We start from the raw sequence: 25,475 nt of genomic DNA on the forward strand, positions 1-25,475 counted from the left end.
TAGGACTGGCCATATCAAGTATGATAAAGGCCTAAAGAAATGGGAGCAGCTGGCAGGAGTAACCATGACTCTCTTAAGGTAGTCAAATGCCTCGTCACTCTGCGAAATTTATTTGAAAACTAGAGGATATCGTCGTTAAGTAACTCTGACAACGTTAAGGTAAACATGTTGCAGCATTTCGCTTCTGCATGGACTGGCCGCAGTACGAATTAAAGAGAGGAAAAGTTCAAAGGAAGGGGAGCAGCTGGCGGCAGGAACTATGACTCTCTTAAGGTAGCCAAATACCTCGTCATCCGGCGAAGTACATTTGCTAACTCATGAATCTCGTAGTGGGTGTCACTGTGACGACGTTTAGGTGGACATACAGTGGGATATCGGTTCTGTAGGACTGACCATATCAAGAATGATAAAGGCCTAAAGAAATGGGAGCAGCTGGCAGGAGTAACCATGACTCTCTTAAGGTAGCCAAATGCCTCGTTACTCTGGGAAATTTATTTGAAAACTCGAGGATATCGTGGCTGGAGTAACTCAGACAACGTTAAGGTTTACATGTTGCATCATTTCGCTTCTGCATTGACTGGCCGCAGTACGAATTAAAGAGAGGAAAGATTCAAAGGAAGGGGAGCATCTGGCAGCAGGAACTATGACCCTCTTAAGGTAGCCAAATGCCTCGTCATCCGGCGAAGTACATTTGCTAACTCGAGAAACTCGTAGTGGGAGTAACTGTGACGACGTTAAGGTGGACATACAGTGGCATATCGGTTCTGTAGGACTGACCATATCAAGTATGATAAAGGCCTAAAGAAATGGGAGCAGCCGGCAGGAGTAACCATGACTCTCTTAAGGTAGCCAAATGCGTCGTCACTCTGCGAAATTTATTTGAAAACTCGAGGATATCGTCGTTGGAGTAACTCAGACAACGTTAAGGTTTACATGTTGCAGCATTTCGCTTCTGCATTGACTGGCCGCAGTACGAATTAAAGAGAGGAAAGATTCAAGGAAGGGGAGCAGCTCGCAGCAGGAACTATGACTCTCTTAAGGTAGCCAAATACCTCGTCATCCGGCGAAGTACATTTGCTAACTCAAGAAACTCGTAGTGGGTGTCACTGTGACGACGTTTAGGTGGACATACAGTGGCATATCGGTTCTGTAGGACTGGCCATATCAAGTATGGTAAAGGCCTAAAGAAATGGGAGCAGCTGGCAGGAGTAACCATGACTCTCTTAAGGTAGTCAAATGCCTCGTCACTCTGCGAAATTTATTTGAAAACTAGAGGATATCGTCGTTAAGTAACTCTGACAACGTTAAGGTAAACATGTTGCAGCATTTCACTTCTGCATGGACTGGCCGCAGTACGAATTAAAGAGAGGAAAAGTTCAAAGGAAGGGGAGCAGCTGGCGGCAGGAACTATGACTCTCTTAAGGTAGCCAAATACCTCGTCATCCGGCGAAGTACATTTGCTAACTCATGAATCTCGTAGTGGGTGTCACTGTGACGACGTTTAGGTGGACATACAATGGGATATCGGTTCTGTAGGACTGACCATATCAAGAATGATAAATGCCTGAAAAAATGGGAGCAGCCGGCAGGAGTAACTATGACTCTCTTAAGGTAGCCAAATGCCTCGTCACTCTGCAAAATTTATTTGAAAACTCGGGGATATCGTCGTTGGAGTAACTCAGACAACGTTAAGGTAAACATGTTGCAGCATTTCGCTTCTGCATGGACTGGCCGCAGTACGAATTAAAGAGAGGAAAAGTTCAAAGGAAGGGGAGCAGCTGGCGGCAGGAACTATGACTCTCTTAAGGTAGCCAAATACCTCGTCATCAGGCGAAGTACATTTGCTAACTCATGAATCTCGTAGTGGGTGTCACTGTGACGACGTTTAGGTGGACATACAGTGGGATATCGGTTCTGTAGGACTGACCATATCAAGAATGATAAAGGCCTAAAGAAATGGGAGCAGCTGGCAGGAGTAACCATGACTCTCTTAAGGTAGCCAAATGCCTCGTTACTCTGGGAAATTTATTTGAAAACTCGAGGATATCGTGGCTGGAGTAACTCAGACAACGTTAAGGTTTACATGTTGCATCATTTCGCTTCTGCATTGACTGGCCGCAGTACGAATTAAAGAGAGGAAAGATTCAAAGGAAGGGGAGCATCTGGCAGCAGGAACTATTACCCTCTTAAGGTAGCCAAATGCCTCGTCATCCGGCGAAGTACATTTGCTAACTCGAGAAACTCGTAGTGGGAGTAACTGTGACGACGTTAAGGTGGACATACAGTGGCATATCGGTTCTGTAGGACTGACCATATCAAGTATGATAAAGGCCTAAAGAAATGGGAGCAGCCGGCAGGAGTAACCATGACTCTCTTAAGGTAGCCAAATGCGTCGTCACTCTGCGAAATTTATTTGAAAACTCGAGGATATCGTCGTTGGAGTAACTCAGACAACGTTAAGGTTTACATGTTGCAGCATTTCGCTTCTGCATTGACTGGCCGCAGTACGAATTAAAGAGAGGAAAGATTCAAGGAAGGGGAGCAGCTCGCAGCAGGAACTATGACTCTCTTAAGGTAGCCAAATACCTCGTCATCCGGCGAAGTACATTTGCTAACTCAAGAAACTCGTAGTGGGTGTCACTGTGACGACGTTTAGGTGGACATACAGTGGCATATCGGTTCTGTAGGACTGGCCATATCAAGTATGATAAAGGCCTAAAGAAATGGGAGCAGCTGGCAGGAGTAACCATGACTCTCTTAAAGTAGTCAAATGCCTCGTCACTCTGCGAAATTTATTTGAAAACTAGAGGATATCGTCGTTAAGTAACTCTGACAACGTTAAGGTGGACATGTTGCAGCATTTCACTTCTGCATGGACTGGCCGCAGTACGAATTAAAGAGAGGAATAATTCAAAGAAAGGGGAGCAGCTGGCAAAAGGAACTATGACTCTCTTAAGGTAGCCAAATGCCTCGTTATCCGGCGAAGTACATTTGCTAACTCGAGAAACTCGTAGTGGAAGTAACTGTGACGACGTTTAGGTTGACATACAGTGGCATATCGGTTCTGTAGGACTGGCCATATCAAGAATGATAAAGGCCTAAAGAAATGGGAGCAGCTGGCAGGAGTAACCATGACTCTCTTAAGGTAGCCAAATGCCTCGTTACTCTGGGAAATTTATTTGAAAACTCGAGGATATCGTGGCTGGAGTAACTCAGACAACGTTAAGGTTTACATGTTGCATCATTTCGCTTCTGCATTGACTGGCCGCAGTACGAATTAAAGAGAGGAAAGATTCAAAGGAAGGGGAGCATCTGGCAGCAGGAACTATGACTCTCTTAAGGTAGCCAAATGCCTCGTCATCCGGCGAAGTACATTTGCTAACTCGAGAAACTCGTAGTGGGAGTAACTGTGACGACGTTAAGGTGGACATACAGTGGCATATCGGTTCTGTAGGACTGACCATATCAAGTATGATAAAGGCCTAAAGAAATGGGAGCAGCCGGCAGGAGTAACCATGACTCTCTTAAGGTAGCCAAATGCGTCGTCACTCTGCGAAATTTATTTGAAAACTCGAGGATATCGTCGTTGGAGTAACTCAGACAACGTTAAGGTTTACATGTTGCAGCATTTCGCTTCTGCATTGACTGGCCGCAGTACGAATTAAAGAGAGGAAAGATTCAAGGAAGGGGAGCAGCTCGCAGCAGGAACTATGACTCTCTTAAGGTAGCCAAATACCTCGTCATCCGGCGAAGTACATTTGCTAACTCAAGAAACTCGTAGTGGGTATCACTGTGACGACGTTTAGGTGGACATACAGTGGCATATCGGTTCTGTAGGACTGGCCATATCAAGTATGATAAAGGCCTAAAGAAATGGGAGCAGCTGGCAGGAGTAACCATGACTCTCTTAAGGTAGCCAAATGCATCGTCACTCTGCGAAATTTATTTGAAAACTAGAGGATATCGTCGTTAAGTAACTCTGACAACGTTAAGGTGGACATGTTGCAGCATTTCGCTTCTGCATGGACTGGCCGCAGTACGAATTAAAGAGAGGAATAATTCAAAGAAAGGGGAGCAGCTGGCAAAAGGAACTATGACTCTCTTAAGGTAGCCAAATGCCTCGTTATCCGGCGAAGTACATTTGCTAACTCGAGAAACTCGTAGTGGAAGTAACTGTGACGACGTTTAGGTTGACATACAGTGGCATATCGGTTCTGTAGGACTGGCCATATCAAGAATGATAAAGGCCTAAAGAAATGGGAGCAGCTGGCAGGAGTAACCATGACTCTCTTAAGGTAGCCAAATGCCTCGTTACTCTGGGAAATTTATTTGAAAACTCGAGGATATCGTGGCTGGAGTAACTCAGACAACGTTAAGGTTTACATGTTGCATCATTTCGCTTCTGCATTGACTGGCCGCAGTACGAATTAAAGAGAGGAAAGATTCAAAGGAAGGGGAGCATCTGGCAGCAGGAACTATGACTCTCTTAAGGTAGCCAAATACCTCGTCATCCGGCGAAGTACATTTGCTAACTCATGAATCTCGTAGTGGGTGTCACTGTGACGACGTTTAGGTGGACATACAGTGGCATATCGGTTCTGTAGGACTGGCCATATCAAGTATGATAAAGGCCTAAAGAAATGGGAGCAGCTGGCAGGAGTAACCATGACTCTCTTAAGGTAGTCAAATGCCTCGTCACTCTGCGAAATTTATTTGAAAACTAGAGGATATCGTCGTTAAGTAACTCTGACAACGTTAAGGTAAACATGTTGCAGCATTTCACTTCTGCATGGACTGGCCGCAGTACGAATTAAAGAGAGGAAAAGTTCAAAGGAAGGGGAGCAGCTGGCGGCAGGAACTATGACTCTCTTAAGGTAGCCAAATACCTCGTCATCCGGCGAAGTACATTTGCTAACTCATGAATCTCGTAGTGGGTGTCACTGTGACGACGTTTAGGTGGACATACAGTGGGATATCGGTTCTGTAGGACTGACCATATCAAGAATGATAAATGCCTGAAAAAATGGGAGCAGCCGGCAGGAGTAACTATGACTCTCTTAAGGTAGCCAAATGCCTCGTCACTCTGCAAAATTTATTTGAAAACTCGGGGATATCGTCGTTGGAGTAACTCAGACAACGTTAAGGTAAACATGTTGCAGCATTTCGCTTCTGCATGGACTGGCCGCAGTACGAATTAAAGAGAGGAAAAGTTCAAAGGAAGGGGAGCAGCTGGCGGCAGGAACTATGACTCTCTTAAGGTAGCCAAATACCTCGTCATCCGGCGAAGTACATTTGCTAACTCATGAATCTCGTAGTGGGTGTCACTGTGACGACGTTTAGGTGGACATACAGTGGGATATCGGTTCTGTAGGACTGACCATATCAAGAATGATAAAGGCCTAAAGAAATGGGAGCAGCTGGCAGGAGTAACCATGACTCTCTTAAGGTAGCCAAATGCCTCGTTACTCTGGGAAATTTATTTGAAAACTCGAGGATATCGTGGCTGGAGTAACTCAGACAACGTTAAGGTTTACATGTTGCATCATTTCGCTTCTGCATTGACTGGCCGCAGTACGAATTAAAGAGAGGAAAGATTCAAAGGAAGGGGAGCATCTGGCAGCAGGAACTATGACCCTCTTAAGGTAGCCAAATGCCTCGTCATCCGGCGAAGTACATTTGCTAACTCGAGAAACTCGTAGTGGGAGTAACTGTGACGACGTTAAGGTGGACATACAGTGGCATATCGGTTCTGTAGGACTGACCATATCAAGTATGATAAAGGCCTAAAGAAATGGGAGCAGCCGGCAGGAGTAACCATGACTCTCTTAAGGTGGCCAAATGCGTCGTCACTCTGCGAAATTTATTTGAAAACTCGAGGATATCGTCGTTGGAGTAACTCAGACAACGTTAAGGTTTACATGTTGCAGCATTTCGCTTCTGCATTGACTGGCCGCAGTACGAATTAAAGAGAGGAAAGATTCAAGGAAGGGGAGCAGCTCGCAGCAGGAACTATGACTCTCTTAAGGTAGCCAAATACCTCGTCATCCGGCGAAGTACATTTGCTAACTCAAGAAACTCGTAGTGGGTGTCACTGTGACGACGTTTAGGTGGACATACAGTGGCATATCGGTTCTGTAGGACTGGCCATATCAAGTATGATAAAGGCCTAAAGAAATGGGAGCAGCTGGCAGGAGTAACCATGACTCTCTTAAGGTAGTCAAATGCCTCGTCACTCTGAGAAATTTATTTGAAAACTAGAGGATATCGTCGTTAAGTAACTCTGACGACGTTAAGGTGGACATGTTGCATTTCGCTTCTGCATGGACTGGCCGCAGTACGAATTAAAGAGAGGAATAATTCAAAGAAAGGGGAGCAGCTGGCAAAAGGAACTATGATTCTCTTAAGGTAGCCAAATGCCTCGTTATCCGGCGAAGTACATTTGCTAACTCGAGAAACTCGTAGTGGAAGTAACTGTGACGACGTTTAGGTTGACATACAGTGGCATATCGGTTCTGTAGGACTGGCCATATCAAGAATGATAAAGGCCTAAAGAAATGGGAGCAGCTGGCAGGAGTAACCATGACTCTCTTAAGGTAGCCAAATGCCTCGTTACTCTGGGAAATTTATTTGAAAACTCGAGGATATCGTGGCTGGAGTAACTCAGACAACGTTAAGATTTACATGTTGCATCATTTCGCTTCTGCATTGACTGGCCGCAGTACGAATTAAAGAGAGGAAAGATTCAAAGGAAGGGGAGCATCTGGCAGCAGGAACTATGACTCTCTTAAGGTAGCCAAATGCCTCGTCATCCGGCGAAGTACATTTGCTAACTCGAGAAACTCGTAGTGGGAGTAACTGTGACGACGTTAAGGTGGACATACAGTGGCATATCGGTTCTGTAGGACTGACCATATCAAGTATGATAAAGGCCTAAAGAAATGGGAGCAGCCGGCAGGAGTAACCATGACTCTCTTAAGGTAGCCAAATGCGTCGTCACTCTGCGAAATTTATTTGAAAACTCGAGGATATCGTCGTTGGAGTAACTCAGACAACGTTAAGGTTTACATGTTGCAGCATTTCGCTTCTGCATTGACTGGCCGCAGTACGAATTAAAGAGAGGAAAGATTCAAGGAAGGGGAGCAGCTCGCAGCAGGAACTATGACTCTCTTAAGGTAGCCAAATACCTCGTCATCCGGCGAAGTACATTTGCTAACTCAAGAAACTCGTAGTGGGTGTCACTGTGACGACGTTTAGGTGGACATACAGTGGCATATCGGTTCTGTAGGACTGGCCATATCAAGTATGATAAAGGCCTAAAGAAATGGGAGCAGCTGGCAGGAGTAACCATGACTCTCTTAAAGTAGTCAAATGCCTCGTCACTCTGCGAAATTTATTTGAAAACTAGAGGATATCGTCGTTAAGTAACTCTGACAACGTTAAGGTGGACATGTTGCAGCATTTCACTTCTGCATGGACTGGCCGCAGTACGAATTAAAGAGAGGAATAATTCAAAGAAAGGGGAGCAGCTGGCAAAAGGAACTATGACTCTCTTAAGGTAGCCAAATGCCTCGTTATCCGGCGAAGTACATTTGCTAACTCGAGAAACTCGTAGTGGAAGTAACTGTGACGACGTTTAGGTTGACATACAGTGGCATATCGGTTCTGTAGGACTGGCCATATCAAGAATGATAAAGGCCTAAAGAAATGGGAGCAGCTGGCAGGAGTAACCATGACTCTCTTAAGGTAGCCAAATGCCTCGTTACTCTGGGAAATTTATTTGAAAACTCGAGGATATCGTGGCTGGAGTAACTCAGACAACGTTAAGGTTTACATGTTGCATCATTTCGCTTCTGCATTGACTGGCCGCAGTACGAATTAAAGAGAGGAAAGATTCAAAGGAAGGGGAGCATCTGGCAGCAGGAACTATGACTCTCTTAAGGTAGCCAAATGCCTCGTCATCCGGCGAAGTACATTTGCTAACTCGAGAAACTCGTAGTGGGAGTAACTGTGACGACGTTAAGGTGGACATACAGTGGCATATCGGTTCTGTAGGACTGACCATATCAAGTATGATAAAGGCCTAAAGAAATGGGAGCAGCCGGCAGGAGTAACCATGACTCTCTTAAGGTAGCCAAATGCGTCGTCACTCTGCGAAATTTATTTGAAAACTCGAGGATATCGTCGTTGGAGTAACTCAGACAACGTTAAGGTTTACATGTTGCAGCATTTCGCTTCTGCATTGACTGGCCGCAGTACGAATTAAAGAGAGGAAAGATTCAAGGAAGGGGAGCAGCTCGCAGCAGGAACTATGACTCTCTTAAGGTAGCCAAATACCTCGTCATCCGGCGAAGTACATTTGCTAACTCAAGAAACTCGTAGTGGGTATCACTGTGACGACGTTTAGGTGGACATACAGTGGCATATCGGTTCTGTAGGACTGGCCATATCAAGTATGATAAAGGCCTAAAGAAATGGGAGCAGCTGGCAGGAGTAACCATGACTCTCTTAAGGTAGCCAAATGCATCGTCACTCTGCGAAATTTATTTGAAAACTAGAGGATATCGTCGTTAAGTAACTCTGACAACGTTAAGGTGGACATGTTGCAGCATTTCGCTTCTGCATGGACTGGCCGCAGTACGAATTAAAGAGAGGAATAATTCAAAGAAAGGGGAGCAGCTGGCAAAAGGAACTATGACTCTCTTAAGGTAGCCAAATGCCTCGTTATCCGGCGAAGTACATTTGCTAACTCGAGAAACTCGTAGTGGAAGTAACTGTGACGACGTTTAGGTTGACATACAGTGGCATATCGGTTCTGTAGGACTGGCCATATCAAGAATGATAAAGGCCTAAAGAAATGGGAGCAGCTGGCAGGAGTAACCATGACTCTCTTAAGGTAGCCAAATGCCTCGTTACTCTGGGAAATTTATTTGAAAACTCGAGGATATCGTGGCTGGAGTAACTCAGACAACGTTAAGGTTTACATGTTGCATCATTTCGCTTCTGCATTGACTGGCCGCAGTACGAATTAAAGAGAGGAAAGATTCAAAGGAAGGGGAGCATCTGGCAGCAGGAACTATGACTCTCTTAAGGTAGCCAAATACCTCGTCATCCGGCGAAGTACATTTGCTAACTCATGAATCTCGTAGTGGGTGTCACTGTGACGACGTTTAGGTGGACATACAGTGGCATATCGGTTCTGTAGGACTGGCCATATCAAGTATGATAAAGGCCTAAAGAAATGGGAGCAGCTGGCAGGAGTAACCATGACTCTCTTAAGGTAGTCAAATGCCTCGTCACTCTGCGAAATTTATTTGAAAACTAGAGGATATCGTCGTTAAGTAACTCTGACAACGTTAAGGTAAACATGTTGCAGCATTTCACTTCTGCATGGACTGGCCGCAGTACGAATTAAAGAGAGGAAAAGTTCAAAGGAAGGGGAGCAGCTGGCGGCAGGAACTATGACTCTCTTAAGGTAGCCAAATACCTCGTCATCCGGCGAAGTACATTTGCTAACTCATGAATCTCGTAGTGGGTGTCACTGTGACGACGTTTAGGTGGACATACAGTGGGATATCGGTTCTGTAGGACTGACCATATCAAGAATGATAAATGCCTGAAAAAATGGGAGCAGCCGGCAGGAGTAACTATGACTCTCTTAAGGTAGCCAAATGCCTCGTCACTCTGCAAAATTTATTTGAAAACTCGGGGATATCGTCGTTGGAGTAACTCAGACAACGTTAAGGTAAACATGTTGCAGCATTTCGCTTCTGCATGGACTGGCCGCAGTACGAATTAAAGAGAGGAAAAGTTCAAAGGAAGGGGAGCAGCTGGCGGCAGGAACTATGACTCTCTTAAGGTAGCCAAATACCTCGTCATCCGGCGAAGTACATTTGCTAACTCATGAATCTCGTAGTGGGTGTCACTGTGACGACGTTTAGGTGGACATACAGTGGGATATCGGTTCTGTAGGACTGACCATATCAAGAATGATAAAGGCCTAAAGAAATGGGAGCAGCTGGCAGGAGTAACCATGACTCTCTTAAGGTAGCCAAATGCCTCGTTACTCTGGGAAATTTATTTGAAAACTCGAGGATATCGTGGCTGGAGTAACTCAGACAACGTTAAGGTTTACATGTTGCATCATTTCGCTTCTGCATTGACTGGCCGCAGTACGAATTAAAGAGAGGAAAGATTCAAAGGAAGGGGAGCATCTGGCAGCAGGAACTATGACCCTCTTAAGGTAGCCAAATGCCTCGTCATCCGGCGAAGTACATTTGCTAACTCGAGAAACTCGTAGTGGGAGTAACTGTGACGACGTTAAGGTGGACATACAGTGGCATATCGGTTCTGTAGGACTGACCATATCAAGTATGATAAAGGCCTAAAGAAATGGGAGCAGCCGGCAGGAGTAACCATGACTCTCTTAAGGTGGCCAAATGCGTCGTCACTCTGCGAAATTTATTTGAAAACTCGAGGATATCGTCGTTGGAGTAACTCAGACAACGTTAAGGTTTACATGTTGCAGCATTTCGCTTCTGCATTGACTGGCCGCAGTACGAATTAAAGAGAGGAAAGATTCAAGGAAGGGGAGCAGCTCGCAGCAGGAACTATGACTCTCTTAAGGTAGCCAAATACCTCGTCATCCGGCGAAGTACATTTGCTAACTCAAGAAACTCGTAGTGGGTGTCACTGTGACGACGTTTAGGTGGACATACAGTGGCATATCGGTTCTGTAGGACTGGCCATATCAAGTATGATAAAGGCCTAAAGAAATGGGAGCAGCTGGCAGGAGTAACCATGACTCTCTTAAGGTAGTCAAATGCCTCGTCACTCTGAGAAATTTATTTGAAAACTAGAGGATATCGTCGTTAAGTAACTCTGACGACGTTAAGGTGGACATGTTGCATTTCGCTTCTGCATGGACTGGCCGCAGTACGAATTAAAGAGAGGAATAATTCAAAGAAAGGGGAGCAGCTGGCAAAAGGAACTATGATTCTCTTAAGGTAGCCAAATGCCTCGTTATCCGGCGAAGTACATTTGCTAACTCGAGAAACTCGTAGTGGAAGTAACTGTGACGACGTTTAGGTTGACATACAGTGGCATATCGGTTCTGTAGGACTGGCCATATCAAGAATGATAAAGGCCTAAAGAAATGGGAGCAGCTGGCAGGAGTAACCATGACTCTCTTAAGGTAGCCAAATGCCTCGTTACTCTGGGAAATTTATTTGAAAACTCGAGGATATCGTGGCTGGAGTAACTCAGACAACGTTAAGATTTACATGTTGCATCATTTCGCTTCTGCATTGACTGGCCGCAGTACGAATTAAAGAGAGGAAAGATTCAAAGGAAGGGGAGCATCTGGCAGCAGGAACTATGACTCTCTTAAGGTAGCCAAATGCCTCGTCATCCGGCGAAGTACATTTGCTAACTCGAGAAACTCGTAGTGGGAGTAACTGTGACGACGTTAAGGTGGACATACAGTGGCATATCGGTTCTGTAGGACTGACCATATCATAAATTATAAATGCCTGAAAAAATGGGAGCAGCCGGCTCGAGTAACTATGACTCTCTTAAGGTAGCCAAATGCGTCGTCACTCTGCGAAATTTATTTGAAAACTCGAGGATATCGATGTTGGAGTAACTCAGACAACGTTAAGGTTTACATGTCGCAGCATTTCGCTTCTGCATTGACTGGCCGCAGTACGAATTAAAGAGAGGAAAGATTCAAGGAAGGGGAGCAGCTCGCAGCAGGAACTATGACTCTCTTAAGGTAGCCAAATACCTCGTCATCCGGCGAAGTACATTTGCTAACTCAAGAAACTCGTAGTGGGTGTCACTGTGACGACGTTTAGGTGGACATACAGTGGCATATCGGTTCTGTAGGACTGGCCATATCAAGTATGATAAAGGCCTAAAGAAATGGGAGCAGCTGGCAGGAGTAACCATGACTCTCTTAAAGTAGTCAAATGCCTCGTCACTCTGCGAAATTTATTTGAAAACTAGAGGATATCGTCGTTAAGTAACTCTGACAACGTTAAGGTGGACATGTTGCAGCATTTCACTTCTGCATGGACTGGCCGCAGTACGAATTAAAGAGAGGAATAATTCAAAGAAAGGGGAGCAGCTGGCAAAAGGAACTATGACTCTCTTAAGGTAGCCAAATGCCTCGTTATCCGGCGAAGTACATTTGCTAACTCGAGAAACTCGTAGTGGAAGTAACTGTGACGACGTTTAGGTTGACATACAGTGGCATATCGGTTCTGTAGGACTGGCCATATCAAGAATGATAAAGGCCTAAAGAAATGGGAGCAGCTGGCAGGAGTAACCATGACTCTCTTAAGGTAGCCAAATGCCTCGTTACTCTGGGAAATTTATTTGAAAACTCGAGGATATCGTGGCTCTAGTAACTCAGACAACGTTAAGGTTTACATGTTGCATCATTTCGCTTCTGCATTGACTGGCCGCAGTACGAATTAAAGAGAGGAAAGATTCAAAGGAAGGGGAGCATCTGGCAGCAGGAACTATGACTCTCTTAAGGTAGCCAAATGCCTCGTCATCCGGCGAAGTACATTTGCTAACTCGAGAAACTCGTAGTGGGAGTAACTGTGACGACGTTAAGGTGGACATACAGTGGCATATCGGTTCTGTAGGACTGACCATATCAAGTATGATAAAGGCCTAAAGAAATGGGAGCAGCCGGCAGGAGTAACCATGACTCTCTTAAGGTAGCCAAATGCGTCGTCACTCTGCGAAATTTATTTGAAAACTCGAGGATATCGTCGTTGGAGTAACTCAGACAACGTTAAGGTTTACATGTTGCAGCATTTCGCTTCTGCATTGACTGGCCGCAGTACGAATTAAAGAGAGGAAAGATTCAAGGAAGGGGAGCAGCTCGCAGCAGGAACTATGACTCTCTTAAGGTAGCCAAATACCTCGTCATCCGGCGAAGTACATTTGCTAACTCAAGAAACTCGTAGTGGGTGTCACTGTGACGACGTTTAGGTGGACATACAGTGGCATATCGGTTCTGTAGGACTGGCCATATCAAGTATGATAAAGGCCTAAAGAAATGGGAGCAGCTGGCAGGAGTAACCATGACTCTCTTAAGGTAGCCAAATGCATCGTCACTCTGCGAAATTTATTTGAAAACTAGAGGATATCGTCGTTAAGTAACTCTGACAACGTTAAGGTGGACATGTTGTAGCATTTCGCTTCTGCATGGACTGGCCGCAGTACGAATTAAAGAGAGGAATAATTCAAAGAAAGGGGAGCAGCTGGCAAAAGGAACTATGACTCTCTTAAGGTAGCCAAATGCCTCGTTGTCCGGCGAAGTACATTTGCTAACTCGAGAAACTCGTAGTGGAAGTAACTGTGACGACGTTTAGGTTGACATACAGTGGCATATCGGTTCTGTAGGACTGGCCATATCAAGAATGATAAAGGCCTAAAGAAATGGGAGCAGCTGGCAGGAGTAACCATGACTCTCTTAAGGTAGCCAAATGCCTCGTTACTCTGGGAAATTTATTTGAAAACTCGAGGATATCGTGGCTGGAGTAACTCAGACAACGTTAAGGTTTACATGTTGCATCATTTCGCTTCTGCATTGACTGGCCGCAGTACGAATTAAAGAGAGGAAAGATTCAAAGGAAGGGGAGCATCTGGCAGCAGGAACTATGACTCTCTTAAGGTAGCCAAATACCTCGTCATCCGGCGAAGTACATTTGCTAACTCATGAGTCTCGTAGTGGGTGTCACTGTGACGACGTTTAGGTGGACATACAGTGGCATATCGGTTCTGTAGGACTGACCATATCAAGAATGATAAAGGCCTAAAGAAATGGGAGCAGCTGGCAGGAGTAACCATGACTCTCTTAAGGTAGCCAAATGCCTCGTTACTCTGGGAAATTTATTTGAAAACTCGAGGATATCGTGGCTGGAGTAACTCAGACAACGTTAAGGTTTACATGTTGCATCATTTCGCTTCTGCATTGACTGGCCGCAGTACGAATTAAAGAGAGGAAAGATTCAAAGGAAGGGGAGCATCTGGCAGCAGGAACTATGACTCTCTTAAGGTAGCCAAATGCCTCGTCATCCGGCGAAGTACATTTGCTAACTCGAGAAACTCGTAGTGGGAGTAACTGTGACGACGTTAAGGTGGACATACAGTGGCATATCGGTTCTGTAGGACTGACCATATCAAGTATGATAAAGGCCTAAAGAAATGGGAGCAGCCGGCAGGAGTAACCATGACTCTCTTAAGGTAGCCAAATGCGTCGTCACTCTGCGAAATTTATTTGAAAACTCGAGGATATCGTCGTTGGAGTAACTCAGACAACGTTAAGGTTTACATGTTGCAGCATTTCGCTTCTGCATTGACTGGCCGCAGTACGAATTAAAGAGAGGAAAGATTCAAGGAAGGGGAGCAGCTCGCAGCAGGAACTATGACTCTCTTAAGGTAGCCAAATACCTCGTCATCCGGCGAAGTACATTTGCTAACTCAAGAAACTCGTAGTGGGTGTCACTGTGACGACGTTTAGGTGGACATACAGTGGCATATCGGTTCTGTAGGACTGGCCATATCAAGTATGATAAAGGCCTAAAGAAATGGGAGCAGCTGGCAGGAGTAACCATGACTCTCTTAAGGTAGCCAAATGCATCGTCACTCTGCGAAATTTATTTGAAAACTAGAGGATATCGTCGTTAAGTAACTCTGACAACGTTAAGGTGGACATGTTGCAGCATTTCGCTTCTGCATGGACTGGCCGCAGTACGAATTAAAGAGAGGAATAATTCAAAGAAAGGGGAGCAGCTGGCAAAAGGAACTATGACTCTCTTAAGGTAGCCAAATGCCTCGTTATCCGGCGAAGTACATTTGCTAACTCGAGAAACTCGTAGTGGAAGTAACTGTGACGACGTTTAGGTTGACATACAGTGGCATATCGGTTCTGTAGGACTGGCCATATCAAGTATGATAAAGGCCTAAAGAAATGGGAGCAGCCGGCAGGAGTAACCATGACTCTCTTAAGGTAGCCAAATGCGTCGTCACTCTGCGAAATTTATTTGAAAACTCGAGGATATCGTCGTTGGAGTAACTCAGACAACGTTAAGGTTTACATGTTGCAGCATTTCGCTTCTGCATTGACTGGCCGCAGTACGAATTAAAGAGAGGAAAGATTCAAAGGAAGGGGAGCATCTGGCAGCAGGAACTATGACTCTCTTAAGGTAGCCAAATGCCTCGTCATCCGGCGAAGTACATTTGCTAACTCGAGAAACTCGTAGTGGGAGTAACTGTGACGACGTTAAGGTGGACATACAGTGGCATATCGGTTCTGTAGGACTGACCATATCAAGTATGATAAAGGCCTAAAGAAATGGGAGCAGCCGGCAGGAGTAACCATGACTCTCTTAAGGTAGCCAAATGCGTCGTCACTCTGCGAAATTTATTTGAAAACTCGAGGATATCGTCGTTGGAGTAACTCAGACAACGCTATGGTTTACATGTTGCAGCATTTCGCTTCTGCATTGACTGGCCGCAGTACGAATTAAAGAGAGGAAAGATTCAAGGAAGGGGAGCAGCTCGCAGCAGGAACTATGACTCTCTTAAGGTAGCCAAATACCTCGTCATCCGGCGAAGTACATTTGCTAACTCAAGAAACTCGTAGTGGGTGTCACTGTGACGACGTTTAGGTGGACATACAGTGGCATATCGGTTCTGTAGGACTGGCCATATCAAGTATGATAAAGGCCTAAAGAAATGGGAGCAGCTGGCAGGAGTAACCATGACTCTCTTAAGGTAGCCAAATGCATCGTCACTCTGCGAAATTTATTTGAAAACTAGAGGATATCGTCGTTAAGTAACTCTGACAACGTTAAGGTGGACATGTTGCAGCATTTCGCTTCTGCATGGACTGGCCGCAGTACGAATTAAAGAGAGGAATAATTCAAAGAAAGGGGAGCAGCTGGCAAAAGGAACTATGACTCTCTTAAGGTAGCCAAATGCCTCGTTATCCGGCGAAGTACATTTGCTAACTCGAGAAACTCGTAGTGGAAGTAACTGTGACGACGTTTAGGTTGACATACAGTGGCATATCGGTTCTGTAGGACTGGCCATATCAAGAATGATAAAGGCCTAAAGAAATGGGAGCAGCTGGCAGGAGTAACCATGACTCTCTTAAGGTAGCCAAATGCCTCGTTACTCTGGGAAATTTATTTGAAAACTCGAGGATATCGTGGCTGGAGTAACTCAGACAACGTTAAGGTTTACATGTTGCATCATTTCGCTTCTGCATTGACTGGCCGCAGTACGAATTAAAGAGAGGAAAGATTCAAAGGAAGGGGAGCATCTGGCAGCAGGAACTATGACTCTCTTAAGGTAGCCAAATACCTCGTCATCCGGCGAAGTACATTTGCTAACTCATGAATCTCGTAGTGGGTGTCACTGTGACGACGTTTAGGTGGACATACAGTGGCATATCGGTTCTGTAGGACTGACCATATCAAGAATGATAAATGCCTGAAAAAATGGGAGCAGCCGGCAGGAGTAACTATGACTCTCTTAAGGTAGCCAAATGCCTCGTCACTCTGCAAAATTTATTTGAAAACTCGGGGATATCGTCGTTGGAGTAACTCAGACAACGTTAAGGTAAACATGTTGCAGCATTTCGCTTCTGCATGGACTGGCCGCAGTACGAATTAAAGAGAGGAAAAGTTCAAAGGAAGGGGAGCAGCTGGCGGCAGGAACTATGACTCTCTTAAGGTAGCCAAATACCTCGTCATCCGGCGAAGTACATTTGCTAACTCATGAATCTCGTAGTGGGTGTCACTGTGACGACGTTTAGGTGGACATACAGTGGGATATCGGTTCTGTAGGACTGACCATATCAAGAATGATAAAGGCCTAAAGAAATGGGAGCAGCTGGCAGGAGTAACCATGACTCTCTTAAGGTAGCCAAATGCCTCGTTACTCTGGGAAATTTATTTGAAAACTCGAGGATATCGTGGCTGGAGTAACTCAGACAACGTTAAGGTTTACATGTTGCATCATTTCGCTTCTGCATTGACTGGCCGCAGTACGAATTAAAGAGAGGAAAGATTCAAAGGAAGGGGAGCATCTGGCAGCAGGAACTATGACCCTCTTAAGGTAGCCAAATGCCTCGTCATCCGGCGAAGTACATTTGCTAACTCGAGAAACTCGTAGTGGGAGTAACTGTGACGACGTTAAGGTGGACATACAGTGGCATATCGGTTCTGTAGGACTGACCATATCAAGTATGATAAAGGCCTAAAGAAATGGGAGCAGCCGGCAGGAGTAACCATGACTCTCTTAAGGTAGCCAAATGCGTCGTCACTCTGCGAAATTTATTTGAAAACTCGAGGATATCGTCGTTGGAGTAACTCAGACAACGTTAAGGTTTACATGTTGCAGCATTTCGCTTCTGCATTGACTGGCCGCAGTACGAATTAAAGAGAGGAAAGATTCAAGGAAGGGGAGCAGCTCGCAGCAGGAACTATGACTCTCTTAAGGTAGCCAAATACCTCGTCATCCGGCGAAGTACATTTGCTAACTCAAGAAACTCGTAGTGGGTGTCACTGTGACGACGTTTAGGTGGACATACAGTGGCATATCGGTTCTGTAGGACTGGCCATCTCAAATATGATAAAGGCCTAAAGAAATGGGAGCAGCTGGCAGGAGTAACCATGACTCTCTTAAGGTAGTCAAATGCCTCGTCACTCTGCGAAATTTATTTGAAAACTAGAGGATATCGTCGTTAAGTAACTCTGACAACGTTAAGGTGGACATGTTGCAGCATTTCGCTTCTGCATGGACTGGCCGCAGTACGAATTAAAGAGAGGAATAATTCAAAGAAAGGGGAGCAGCTGGCAAAAGGAACTATGATTCTCTTAAGGTAGCCAAATGCCTCGTTATCCGGCGAAGTACATTTGCTAACTCGAGAAACTCGTAGTGGAAGTAACTGTGACGACGTTAAGGTGGACATACAGTGGCATATCGGTTCTGTAGGACTGACCATATCAAGTATGATAAAGGCCTAAAGAAATGGGAGCAGCCGGCAGGAGTAACCATGACTCTCTTAAGGTAGTCAAATGCCTCGTCACTCTGCGAAATTTATTTGAAAACTAGAGGATATCGTCGTTAAGTAACTCTGACAACGTTAAGGTAAACATGTTGCAGCATTTCGCTTCTGCATGGACTGGCCACAGTACGAATTAAAGAGAGGAAAAGTTCAAAGGAAGGGGAGCAGCTGGCGGCAGGAACTATGACTCTCTTAAGGTAGCCAAATACCTCGTCATCCGGCGAAGTACATTTGCTAACTCATGAATCTCGTAGTGGGTGTCACTGTGACGACGTTTAGGTGGACATACAGTGGGATATCGGTTCTGTAGGACTGACCATATCAAGAATGATAAATGCCTGAAAAAATGGGAGCAGCCGGCAGGAGTAACTATGACTCTCTTAAGGTAGCCAAATGCCTCGTCACTCTGCAAAATTTATTTGAAAACTCGGGGATATCGTCGTTGGAGTAACTCAGACAACGTTAAGGTAAACATGTTGCAGCATTTCGCTTCTGCATGGACTGGCCGCAGTACGAATTAAAGAGAGGAAAAGTTCAAAGGAAGGGGAGCAGCTGGCGGCAGGAACTATGACTCTCTTAAGGTAGCCAAATACCTCGTCATCCGGCGAAGTACATTTGCTAACTCATGAATCTCGTAGTGGGTGTCACTGTGACGACGTTTAGGTGGACATACAGTGGGATATCGGTTCTGTAGGACTGACCATATCAAGAATGATAAAGGCCTAAAGAAATGGGAGCAGCTGGCAGGAGTAACCATGACTCTCTTAAGGTAGCCAAATGCCTCGTTACTCTGGGAAATTTATTTGAAAACTCGAGGATATCGTGGCTGGAGTAACTCAGACAACGTTAAGGTTTACATGTTGCATCATTTCGCTTCTGCATTGACTGGCCGCAGTACGAATTAAAGAGAGGAAAGATTCAAAGGAAGGGGAGCATCTGGCAGCAGGAACTATGACCCTCTTAAGGTAGCCAAATGCCTCGTCATCCGGCGAAGTACATTTGCTAACTCGAGAAACTCGTAGTGGGAGTAACTGTGACGACGTTAAGGTGGACATACAGTGGCATATCGGTTCTGTAGGACTGACCATATCAAGTATGATAAAGGCCTAAAGAAATGGGAGCAGCCGGCAGGAGTAACCATGACTCTCTTAAGGTAGTCAAATGCGTCGTCACTCTGCGAAATTTATTTGAAAACTCGAGGATATCGTCGTTGGAGTAACTCAGACAACGTTAAGGTGGACATGTTGCAGCATTTCACTTCTGCATGGACTGGCCGCAGTACGAATTAAAGAGAGGAATAATTCAAAGAAAGGGGAGCAGCTGGCAAAAGGAACTACGACTCTCTTAAGGTAGCCAAATGCCTCGTTATCCGGCGAAGTACATTTGCTAACTCGAGAAACTCGTAGTGGAAGTAACTGTGACGACGTTTAGGTTGACATACAGTGGCATATCGGTTCTGTAGGACTGGCCATATCAAGAATGATAAAGGCCTAAAGAAATGGGAGCAGCTGGCAGGAGTAACCATGACTCTCTTAAGGTAGCCAAATGCCTCGTTACTCTGGGAAATTTATTTGAAAACTCGAGGATATCGTGGCTGGAGTAACTCAGACAACGTTAAGGTTTACATGTTGCATCATTTCGCTTCTGCATTGACTGGCCGCAGTACGAATTAAAGAGAGGAAAGATTCAAAGGAAGGGGAGCATCTGGCAGCAGGAACTATGACTCTCTTAAGGTAGCCAAATGCCTCTTCATCCGGCGAAGTACATTTGCTAACTCGAGAAACTCGTAGTGGGAGTAACTGTGACGGCGTTAAGGTGGACATACAGTGGCATATCGGTTCTGTAGGACTGACCATATCAAGTATGATAAAGGCCTAAAGAAAGGGGAGCAGCCGGCAGGAGTAACCATGACTCTCTTAAGGTAGCCAAATGCGTCGTCACTCTGCGAAATTTATTTGAAAACTCGAGGGTATCGTCGTTGGAGTAACTCAGACAACGTTAAGGTTTACATGTTGCAGCATTTCGCTTCTGCATTGACTGGCCGCAGTACGAATTAAAGAGAGGAAAGATTCAAGGAAGGGGAGCAGCTCGCAGCAGGAACTATGACTCTCTTAAGGTAGCCAAATACCTCGTCATCCGGCGAAGTACATTTGCTAACTCAAGAAACTCGTAGTGGGTGTCACTGTGACGACGTTTAGGTGGACATACAGTGGCATATCGGTTCTGTAGGACTGGCCATCTCAAATATGATAAAGGCCTAAAGAAATGGGAGCAGCTGGCAGGAGTAACCATGACTCTCTTAAGGTAGTCAAATGCCTCGTCACTCTGCGAAATTTATTTGAAAACTAGAGGATATCGTCGTTAAGTAACTCTGACAACGTTAAGGTGGACATGTTGCAGCATTTCGCTTCTGCATGGACTGGCCGCAGTACGAATTAAAGAGAGGAATAATTCAAAGAAAGGGGAGCAGCTGGCAAAAGGAACTATGATTCTCTTAAGGTAGCCAAATGCCTCGTTATCCGGCGAAGTACATTTGCTAACTCGAGAAACTCGTAGTGGAAGTAACTGTGACGACGTTTAGGTTGACATACAGTGGCATATCGGTTCTGTAGGACTGGCCATATCAAGAATGATAAAGGCCTAAAGAAATGGGAGCAGCTGGCAGGAGTAACCATGACTCTCTTAAGGTAGCCAAATGCCTCGTTACTCTGGGAAATTTATTTGAAAACTCGAGGATATCGTGGCTGGAGTAACTCAGACAACGTTAAGGTTTACATGTTGCATCATTTCGCTTCTGCATTGACTGGCCGCAGTACGAATTAAAGAAAGGAAAGATTCAAAGGAAGGGGAGCATCTGGCAGCAGGAACTATGACCCTCTTAAGGTAGCCAAATGCCTCGTCATCCGGCGAAGTACATTTGCTAACTCGAGAAACTCGTAGTGGGAGTAACTGTGACGACGTTAAGGTGGACATACAGTGGCATATCGGTTCTGTAGGACTGACCATATCAAGTATGATAAAGGCCTAAAGAAATGGGAGCAGCCGGCAGGAGTAACCATGACTCTCTTAAGGTAGTCAAATGCCTCGTCACTCTGCGAAATTTATTTGAAAACTAGAGGATATCGTCGTTAAGTAACTCTGACAACGTTAAGGTAAACATGTTGCAGCATTTCGCTTCTGCATGGACTGGCCACAGTACGAATTAAAGAGAGGAAAAGTTCAAAGGAAGGGGAGCAGCTGGCGGCAGGAACTATGACTCTCTTAAGGTAGCCAAATACCTCGTCATCCGGCGAAGTACATTTGCTAACTCATGAATCTCGTAGTGGGTGTCACTGTGACGACGTTTAGGTGGACATACAGTGGGATATCGGTTCTGTAGGACTGACCATATCAAGAATGATAAATGCCTGAAAAAATGGGAGCAGCCGGCAGGAGTAACTATGACTCTCTTAAGGTAGCCAAATGCCTCGTGACTCTGCAAAATTTATTTGAAAACTCGGGGATATCGTCGTTGGAGTAACTCAGACAACGTTAAGGTAAACATGTTGCAGCATTTCGCTTCTGCATGGACTGGCCGCAGTACGAATTAAAGAGAGGAAAAGTTCAAAGGAAGGGGAGCAGCTGGCGGCAGGAACTATGACTCTCTTAAGGTAGCCAAATACCTCGTCATCCGGCGAAGTACATTTGCTAACTCATGAATCTCGTAGTGGGTGTCACTGTGACGACGTTTAGGTGGACATACAGTGGGATATCGGTTCTGTAGGACTGACCATATCAAGAATGATAAAGGCCTAAAGAAATGGGAGCAGCTGGCAGGAGTAACCATGACTCTCTTAAGGTAGCCAAATGCCTCGTTACTCTGGGAAATTTATTTGAAAACTCGAGGATATCGTGGCTGGAGTAACTCAGACAACGTTAAGGTTTACATGTTGCATCATTTCGCTTCTGCATTGACTGGCCGCAGTACGAATTAAAGAGAGGAAAGATTCAAAGGAAGGGGAGCATCTGGCAGCAGGAACTATGACCCTCTTAAGGTAGCCAAATGCCTCGTCATCCGGCGAAGTACATTTGCTAACTCGAGAAACTCGTAGTGGGAGTAACTGTGACGACGTTAAGGTGGACATACAGTGGCATATCGGTTCTGTAGGACTGACCATATCAAGTATGATAAAGGCCTAAAGAAATGGGAGCAGCCGGCAGGAGTAACCATGACTCTCTTAAGGTAGTCAAATGCGTCGTCACTCTGCGAAATTTATTTGAAAACTCGAGGATATCGTCGTTGGAGTAACTCAGACAACGTTAAGGTTTACATGTTGCAGCATTTCGCTTCTGCATTGACTGGCCGCAGTACGAATTAAAGAGAGGAAAGATTCAAGGAAGGGGAGCAGCTCGCAGCAGGAACTATGACTCTCTTAAGGTAGCCAAATACCTCGTCATCCGGCGAAGTACATTTGCTAACTCAAGAAACTCGTAGTGGGTGTCACTGTGACGACGTTTAGGTGGACATACAGTGGCATATCGGTTCTGTAGGACTGGCCATATCAAGTATGATAAAGGCCTAAAGAAATGGGAGCAGCTGGCAGGAGTAACCATGACTCTCTTAAGGTAGTCAAATGCCTCGTCACTCTGCGAAATTTATTTGAAAACTAGAGGATATCGTCGTTAAGTAACTCTGACAACGTTAAGGTGGACATGTTGCAGCATTTCGCTTCTGCATGGACTGGCCGCAGTACGAATTAAAGAGAGGAATAATTCAAAGAAAGGGGAGCAGCTGGCAAAAGGAACTATGATTCTCTTAAGGTAGCCAAATGCCTCGTTATCCGGCGAAGTACATTTGCTAACTCGAGAAACTCGTAGTGGAAGTAACTGTGACGACGTTTAGGTTGACATACAGTGGCATATCGGTTCTGTAGGACTGGCCATATCAAGAATGATAAAGGCCTAAAGAAATGGGAGCAGCTGGCAGGAGTAACCATGACTCTCTTAAGGTAGCCAAATGCCTCGTTACTCTGGGAAATTTATTTGAAAACTCGAGGATATCGTGGCTGGAGTAACTCAGACAACGTTAAGATTTACATGTTGCATCATTTCGCTTCTGCATTGACTGGCCGCAGTACGAATTAAAGAGAGGAAAGATTCAAAGGAAGGGGAGCATCTGGCAGCAGGAACTATGACTCTCTTAAGGTATCCAAATGCCTCGTCATCCGGCGAAGTACATTTGCTAACTCGAGAAACTCGTAGTGGGAGTAACTGTGACGACGTTAAGGTGGACATACAGTGGCATATCGGTTCTGTAGGACTGACCATATCATAAATTATAAATGCCTGAAAAAATGGGAGCAGCCGGCTCGAGTAACTATGACTCTCTTAAGGTAGCCAAATGCGTCGTCACTCTGCGAAATTTATTTGAAAACTCGAGGATATCGTCGTTGGAGTAACTCAGACAACGTTAAGGTTTACATGTTGCAGCATTTCGCTTCTGCATTGACTGGCCGCAGTACGAATTAAAGAGAGGAAAGATTCAAGGAAGGGGAGCAGCTCGCAGCAGGAACTATGACTCTCTTAAGGTAGCCAAATACCTCGTCATCCGGCGAAGTACATTTGCTAACTCAAGAAACTCGTAGTGGGTGTCACTGTGACGACGTTTAGGTGGACATACAGTGGCATATCGGTTCTGTAGGACTGGCCATATCAAGTATGATAAAGGCCTAAAGAAATGGGAGCAGCTGGCAGGAGTAACCATGACTCTCTTAAAGTAGTCAAATGCCTCGTCACTCTGCGAAATTTATTTGAAAACTAGAGGATATCGTCGTTAAGTAACTCTGACAACGTTAAGGTGGACATGTTGCAGCATTTCACTTCTGCATGGACTGGCCGCAGTACGAATTAAAGAGAGGAATAATTCAAAGAAAGGCGAGCAGCTGGCAAAAGGAACTACGACTCTCTTAAGGTAACCAAATGCCTCGTTATCCGGCGAAGTACATTTGCTAACTCGAGAAACTCGTAGTGGAAGTAACTGTGACGACGTTTAGGTTGACATACAGTGGCATATCGGTTCTGTAGGACTGGCCATATCAAGAATGATAAAGGCCTAAAGAAATGGGAGCAGCTGGCAGGAGTAACCATGACTCTCTTAAGGTAGCCAAATGCCTCGTTACTCTGGGAAATTTATTTGAAAACTCGAGGATATCGTGGCTGGAGTAACTCAGACAACGTTAAGGTTTACATGTTGCATCATTTCGCTTCTGCATTGACTGGCCGCAGTACGAATTAAAGAGAGGAAAGATTCAAAGGAAGGGGAGCATCTGGCAGCAGGAACTATGACTCTCTTAAGGTAGCCAAATGCCTCGTCATCCGGCGAAGTACATTTGCTAACTCGAGAAACTCGTAGTGGGAGTAACTGTGACGACGTTAAGGTGGACATACAGTGGCATATCGGTTCTGTAGGACTGACCATATCAAGTATGATAAAGGCCTAAAGAAATGGGAGCAGCCGGCAGGAGTAACCATGACTCTCTTAAGGTAGTCAAATGCCTCGTCACTCTGCGAAATTTATTTGAAAACTAGAGGATATCGTCGTTAAGTAACTCTGACAACGTTAAGGTAAACATGTTGCAGCATTTCGCTTCTGCATGGACTGGCCACAGTACGAATTAAAGAGAGGAAAAGTTCAAAGGAAGGGGAGCAGCTGGCGGCAGGAACTATGACTCTCTTAAGGTAGCCAAATACCTCGTCATCCGGCGAAGTACATTTGCTAACTCATGAATCTCGTAGTGGGTGTCACTGTGACGACGTTTAGGTGGACATACAGTGGGATATCGGTTCTGTAGGACTGACCATATCAAGAATGATAAATGCCTGAAAAAATGGGAGCAGCCGGCAGGAGTAACTATGACTCTCTTAAGGTAGCCAAATGCCTCGTGACTCTGCAAAATTTATTTGAAAACTCGGGGATATCGTCGTTGGAGTAACTCAGACAACGTTAAGGTAAACATGTTGCAGCATTTCGCTTCTGCATGGACTGGCCGCAGTACGAATTAAAGAGAGGAAAAGTTCAAAGGAAGGGGAGCAGCTGGCGGCAGGAACTATGACTCTCTTAAGGTAGCCAAATACCTCGTCATCCGGCGAAGTACATTTGCTAACTCATGAATCTCGTAGTGGGTGTCACTGTGACGACGTTTAGGTGGACATACAGTGGGATATCGGTTCTGTAGGACTGACCATATCAAGAATGATAAAGGCCTAAAGAAATGGGAGCAGCTGGCAGGAGTAACCATGACTCTCTTAAGGTAGCCAAATGCCTCGTTACTCTGGGAAATTTATTTGAAAACTCGAGGATATCGTGGCTGGAGTAACTCAGACAACGTTAAGGTTTACATGTTGC

Source organism: Schistocerca serialis, chromosome 6 (genome assembly GCF_023864345.2).
Source record: "Schistocerca serialis cubense isolate TAMUIC-IGC-003099 chromosome 6, iqSchSeri2.2, whole genome shotgun sequence".
Taxonomy (NCBI): Eukaryota; Metazoa; Arthropoda; class Insecta; order Orthoptera; family Acrididae; genus Schistocerca; species Schistocerca serialis.